The sequence below is a fragment of the Mastomys coucha genome, unplaced genomic scaffold (assembly GCF_008632895.1).
Source record: "Mastomys coucha isolate ucsf_1 unplaced genomic scaffold, UCSF_Mcou_1 pScaffold19, whole genome shotgun sequence".
Lineage (NCBI taxonomy): Eukaryota > Metazoa > Chordata > Mammalia > Rodentia > Muridae > Mastomys > Mastomys coucha.
Genome location: NW_022196901.1, coordinates 16,736,441 through 16,742,964, shown reverse-complemented (window position 1 = coordinate 16,742,964; position 6,524 = coordinate 16,736,441). Strand labels below are relative to the sequence as shown.

At 40.0% G+C, this 6,524-nt stretch overlaps 1 protein-coding gene and 1 long non-coding RNA gene across 3 annotated transcripts in view; one reads left to right on the top strand and one right to left on the bottom strand.

Annotated features, from left to right (window-relative positions):
- The window catches only part of LOC116097522, a 34,304-nt gene extending 30,666 nt beyond the window's left edge, over positions 1–3,638 (bottom strand). Inside the window, exon 1 of the long non-coding RNA XR_004121453.1 lies at positions 3,607–3,638. This is a non-coding gene — a long non-coding RNA (uncharacterized LOC116097522). The remainder of the gene's footprint in view (positions 1–3,606) is intronic.
- Positions 1–6,524, top strand: part of Reln (reelin) — a 457,134-nt gene that overhangs the window by 282,577 nt on the left and 168,033 nt on the right. The window lies entirely within an intron of this gene.

Below are 6,524 nucleotides of genomic sequence, written 5' to 3'. Positions count from 1 at the left end.
AGGTTTGTGTGGATTTGTTGAAAGATTGCCTTCTTGCTTCTTTTGGGGTGTAGTTTTGCTCCTTATGTATACCAAAGTGCATATAGAATTAACTAGAGAGACGTGTGCCTCAGGATCAGGACCACTGTTTCCAGAATGCCATCAGAGATACACAAAAATGGAGTCAAGATCTTGAGGAAGCAGCACTGAGAGAAGCTGATTTTTAGGATGAAATAAAACAAGGCAGGATAGAGGACATCGAGATGGGTAAGGTGAGTCAGGCCTGGAGAGAAGAAAGCTGCACTCAAAGAAAAGATCCCCAAATGTGGGAGCTTTGAAGAGAATGTAAGCAGTGTGAGAGGGATATGGGAGATATTTGTAAGTAACCACCTGCCCAGTGTAGTGCTCCAGAAATGAGAGGCACTAGGCCACATTTCCTTTCAGGCTGGTGTATGATATGTTCAATCCTTGGTTCATATCAGTTCTCATGACTAGCATTTGTGTTAACGTGTTCAAGTTTCAGAAATCAGTTAACACCTCATTTCCCTTACTTATCTGTTCACATATTCAACAAACATTTTTGAGGACCAGTATCTAGTACAGAGGTTTAGAGCCAAACTTTAGTGAATAAGTCAAACATATCCTGAAGAATATCATTCATTTTACTATCTGTTCATTGCTCCTCTGAAAATGTCTACTGAGAAATTAGTTTATTCTCAGCTCTTTTAGTTCACATCATCTCTTTATTCTAGATTTCTACTATGATATATCAACACAATGCAATTAATGCTAATTATCATTCTTTTTTATGAGAAATCTCTCCTTATGCTGTAATCTCTGTGGATGCCAGAAACCATGAGTCTTAATGTGACCTTTCTATATGCTGTGTTTTCTTCTTTACATACATACATACATACATACATACATACCTATGATAAAGTTTGATAAGTAAACTATAAATCAGGCATAGTAAAAACCTAATGAGAAGAAACTGTAATAAATGAAATATGGGTTAGAGAGACAGCTTAGTAGATAAAGAACTTGCCTTGAAAGCATGAGAGTTTGAGTTTCAATCCCCAGCATGCATATGAAAAGCCAAGTGAAGCAGTGAGCTCCTGTAATCCCAGACTGGAGACAGAGATGAAGTATTCCTGGGGCTTGCTGACCAGCCAGTCTAGCTAAATGGCAAACTCCAGATATAGTCAGAGACACTATCTTACAAGCTAAGATAGAGAGCAATAGACAAAGATGCCCAGGTGACAGCAGATGCTGGAGAGGTTGTGCAGAAAAAGGGACACTCTTCCATTGCTGGTGGGATTGCGAGCTGGCACAACCACTCTGGAAATCAGTTTGGCGGTTCCTCTGGAAATTGGACATAGTACTACCTGAGGACCCAGCTATACCACTCCTGGGCATATACCCAGAAGATGCTCCAACATGTAATAAGAACACATGCTCCACTATGTTCATAGCAGCCTTATTTCTAATATCCATAAACTAAAAACAACCCAGATGTCCCTAAACAGAGGAACGGATACAGAAATTGTGGTACATCTACACAATGGAGTACTACTCAGCTGTTAAAAACAATGAATTTATGAAATTCTTAGGGAAATGGATGGATCTGGAGCATATCATCCTGAGTTAGGTAACCCAATCACAAAAGAACACACATGGTATGCACTCTCTGATAAGTGGATATTAGCCCAGAAGATCAGAATACACAAAGTACAATCTACAAACCACAAGAAACTCAAGAAGGAAAATCAAAGTGTGGATACTTCATTCCTTCTTAAAAGGGGGAACAAAATATGCATGGAAGGAGTTGCAGAGACAAACTATGGAGCAGAGACTGAAGGAAGGACAATCCAGAGACTGCTCCACCTGGGAATCCTTCTCATATTCAATCATTAAATCCAGACACTGTTGTGGATGCCAACAAGTGCTGGATGACAGGAGCCTGAGATAGCTGTCTCCTGAGAGGGTATGACAGTACCCGACTAATACAGAAGTAGAGGCTCATAGCCATCCATTGGACTGAGCACAAGGTTCCCAATGAAGGAGCTAGAGAAAGGACCCAAGGAGCTGAGGGGTTTGCAGCCCCTTAGGACGAACAACAATATGAACTAACTAGTACCCTCAGAACTCCCAGGGACTAAACCATCAACCAAAGAGTACACATGGTGGGACTCATGGCTCCAGCAGCATATGTATAGCAGAGGATGGCCAAATCGGTCATCAAGGGCAGGAGGGGCCCTTGGTCCTGTGAAGGTTCTATGCCCTAGTATAGGGGAATGCTAGGGCCAGGAAGCGGGAGAGGATGGGTTGGTGGGCAGGGGAGGGGGCAGGGAATAGGGTTTCTTTTATTTTATTTTATTCTTTTTTTTTTTTCAGAGGGGAAACTGGGAAAGGAGATATCATATGACATGTAAATAAAGAAAATATCTAAATTAAAAAAAAAGATACCCAGCATTGACTTCTGGCCTCATGCCATGGAAACATGAGTGTGTATGTGTATGCACGCACACACTCACGCACAAACACATACATACATGTACACATGTGTACACAATTTAGTACCAACTGTTCTAAAAGTGAATTGTCAGATGAATATAAATAGTAATTCTATGCCATGCTTGACTGTAGGTAACACACAATGTAAAGAAAACTCTGGGACAGTGGACGCTACTGTATATGTCTTGGGTTTGTTGTTTTTATTTTCTCTCTAAATGACCAGCTGTGGTCAAGGCACATTTCCCTGCCTAGCCCAGTGCTAGGAAAATAGTAAAATTCAGCAAAACCACTTTCCTCACACAAGTAAGTGTCTATAAAGCTATTTAAAACAGCATCCAAGTACTTTAAAACCGACCATCAGCCAGCTTTCATTGAAATCCTTCTGTACTTTAATTGCTGTACAAGATGCCTCCTGAGTCCTTCTTTCCATCACGCATCAAAGCTTCGTAAGCTAAGCAAGATTCCATGTCTTCCTGTAGGAGTTGCTGTCACTGAACTTCACGGGACTGACAGATTGCCCTCAGAGGAACATTTCAGAAAAACTCTGTCATCATCTTAATGTCTTGTCTCCTCTTGGACTTTCCCATTCCGTCCTGTGTGAGCATCCCCCATGTGTTTCTTCTCTGAGCAGCAGCTGTTGTTCACTTACTGTTCTTAAGAGAGCCAAGAAGTTCCCGGGAACCAGTTAATGAAGGTTCAGAGAATGGACCATTCAGGCCTGCATCCTTAAATATGCTACACTAATATTACATAATGGGACTTCTGATGTTTTAGTTCCTTCATGATAATTTATAAATATCACTCAATGTTTGATGGAAAGAAGGAAAATTTTGTTTTCATCTGTATCTTCCACCAGGCACCACCATTTACAGTAACCTTAGTAACTGCTTTATTACATTGATGTAACAAAATGTTAAAATAAATGATATCTGTATCAAAATCATAATTTTCTCTACAGGTTGTTGGCCCTGAGTGATAAATATCTGTCAGAAAGAAGTCTACATTATCATGTATCTACTGTCCCTAGTTCAGCTCCGATCACATAACTCAGTAAATAGTAATTGTATGCTAATTTTAACATGCACTATATGTGCAGCATGCCAATTTTCAAACCTTAGAAATACAGCCATCCACAGTGTCCCTGGGTGATGTCATTACAGGGTTGAGGTCATCAGTGCCATCAGACACAGACTTGATCCTGAGTCTGTTGTAGAGCCTCTCCCAGTCTCAGTCCCATCAGCAGAGTTGAAAACTATTGTTATGAAATGGAAACATATTTACATTTAATATTTTCTGTTGATAACATGGTATATACTGAATTATAAGTAGGTATAATTATTCTTATTCATACTCTAGTTGTCTAACTAAAGACAAAACCCATTCAGGAAATATCTGGCACCATTTGCAACCTCAGTACTTCATTACAATATTGCTGAAAAGCAATATTTCCTTGGGAAGAAAGTTACTAGACAGATTTCTTTCTTCACTAGTAGGTGAAATACAACTTCAGTGTCTAAAGATGCAATATATGGTGCATTCTCTTAAACTGTTCGACCAATGCGGACACAGATGTCCTACCACACCATTATATACCTCACTGGAATCCCATATGCTCAGAGCTGCTCTAGGGACAAAGCAGAAGGACAAGGACATACGCTGAACCTCATCTTCCCTGGTTTAGCTAGGTGCTTTAGCAGCAATCTTATTCCTGAAGGTTCCAGTCCTCTACTGTTTATCTCACAGACACTGGCTTCTCAGTTAGCAAACCAGCATCCAAAGCTGCTCAAACACGTCAACTCGCTTAAAAATGAACTTGAGAGGATTTGCACGGTATACATTTAATAGATCACTTCTAAAGCCCAATGTGAGTGTCTGGTGTGGCATTTGTCAGGTTTTTGAAAATTGCCCTTAGGAAGATGAAAGAACAGTGTTTCATAGATACAGCATATTTCCCAGAATGAGCTCTGCATATTGCCTTAACAAGGTGACCATAGTCGACTTTTGGTATTTGTGGAGTTGACCAATTTACTTAAGGGCCCCAAAAATGCTATCTTGGAGATAGTGCACAGGTTTACAGGCCAGTCACAATTCTCATTAAGGCTATGAAAATGCAATGGCTGAGCCTGTGAACAGTCAGTGTTCTAGCATCAGATGAGACATTTCATGAGGTCCTATCATGGGAGAGGTTCTAGACCTGTGGGCAGGCAGTGGGATACCCTCCTCCACTCATCCTGCCAGGTCAGTCCCCAAGACAGGCACTGGTCTTCAGTAACCCTTCTATTCCTGTCTACTGTTAATGTTTTTCTCTATAGCTTTCTTTTTGGCTAACAGTTCTTCAATTAAGAAATGTGTTATACTAATTAGGCTCCATCTAGCTTTCCTAGCTTCACTTGTCAGACAGCTTCTTCCAAACCTCAGACCTCCATTGTCCCAACTGAGTCAAACCAGGTTATATGTAAACAATGGACACCTTCTTGGCTTATTTAATTTTTAGTGCTGTATCAACCATGATTTCAATAAATTCCCAAAGGGTGATCTTCTTCTAAAGTTTGAAGAGTACCTTAATGGGCACCACAGAATATCAGCAATAGCAGTCACATGTAAATAAAGTTAACATCAGTGGTGTTGATTTTAGAACCAAGAGATTTCTTAGAAATGTAAGGATAACAGAAAAGTTTGGTGTGATGCACTTGAGAAATGCAGAAGCATGCCTGTACTCTTGTGTGACTAGTGCTATTATGTATGAAAGTCTGGTGGGGAGGTCTTCTACTTCACCATAATTATTGATAACATGTAACAGGGAAAGAATAGATCAGTGGTGACAAGACAGAGCACCTACTGAGGCTATTCTATGACTAGGGGGCTCTCACTTCTCTTTCATTTCTAAAGGTATATCATATTATGTGACCACAAAGTAGTGATAGAGAGCAAACTCTACTATATACCTGGCACTAATCAAGTGAAGCACCAAATATTAATGTAAAAAGTACGTACTTAAAATATAAACATGTCTTCTAAAATATTGTCAGTGTTACTCAAAACATCTTTATAGCACCATTTCAGAAGTCTTTGATGCAGGGAATCACCAGACATTTTGATATAAATAGGCTGAAAGACAACAATAACTTGATCACCTCAATGGCTGCAGAAAAGGCTCTTGACAAACCCAACAAGACTTAATGATAAAAGTCCTAGAGCATGGGACTAGAGAAAACATGCCTCAACTTAATAAAGGCTATGTATGACAAACCCACATCCAACATTATCTTAAATGGAGGAAAATCTTGAAGTGATACCATTAAAGTCGGCTGTAGGGCAGGGATGTCCCTGCTCATTTTCAATGTAGTGCTCACAGCACTAACTGGAACTGGAGGCCAAGAGAAGGAAACTAAAAGAATACAAATGGGCCGGGCGGTGGTGGCACACGCCTTTAATCCCAGCACTTGGGAGGCAGAGGCAGGTGGATCTCTGAGTTGAGGCCAGCCTGGTCTGCAGAGTGAGTTCCAGGACAGCCAGGGCTATACAGAGAAACCATGTCTCAGAAAAAAACAAACAAACAAACAAACAAAAAACAAAACAAAACAAAACAAAAAAAACAAAAAATAAAGAATACAAATGGAAAAATGAGAAGTCAAAATATTTCAGTTTAAAGATGATATGATACATACAGGCCCCCAGATTTCTACCCAAGAACAATAGAATCGACGATTTCAGCAAAGTGACAGGGCACAAAATCAATGAATAAAATCAGTCCACCTTTCTGTACACCATCAGCAAATACACAGAGACAGAGATCATGTACATACTCACACTTAACAGTAGCCTCAAAGACTATGACAATTTTAGTATAAACACTACTAAGGATGTGAAAGATGTCTTCAGTGAAAACTTCAACCTGTGAAGTGGTTGAGGAAGACACTAGAAAATGGAGAGACCTCTGTACTCTGTACAACCATTCTACCAAAAGCCACTTACAGATTCAATGTTATCCCAATCACAAAGCCCAGAGCATTATTCACAAAAATAGGCAA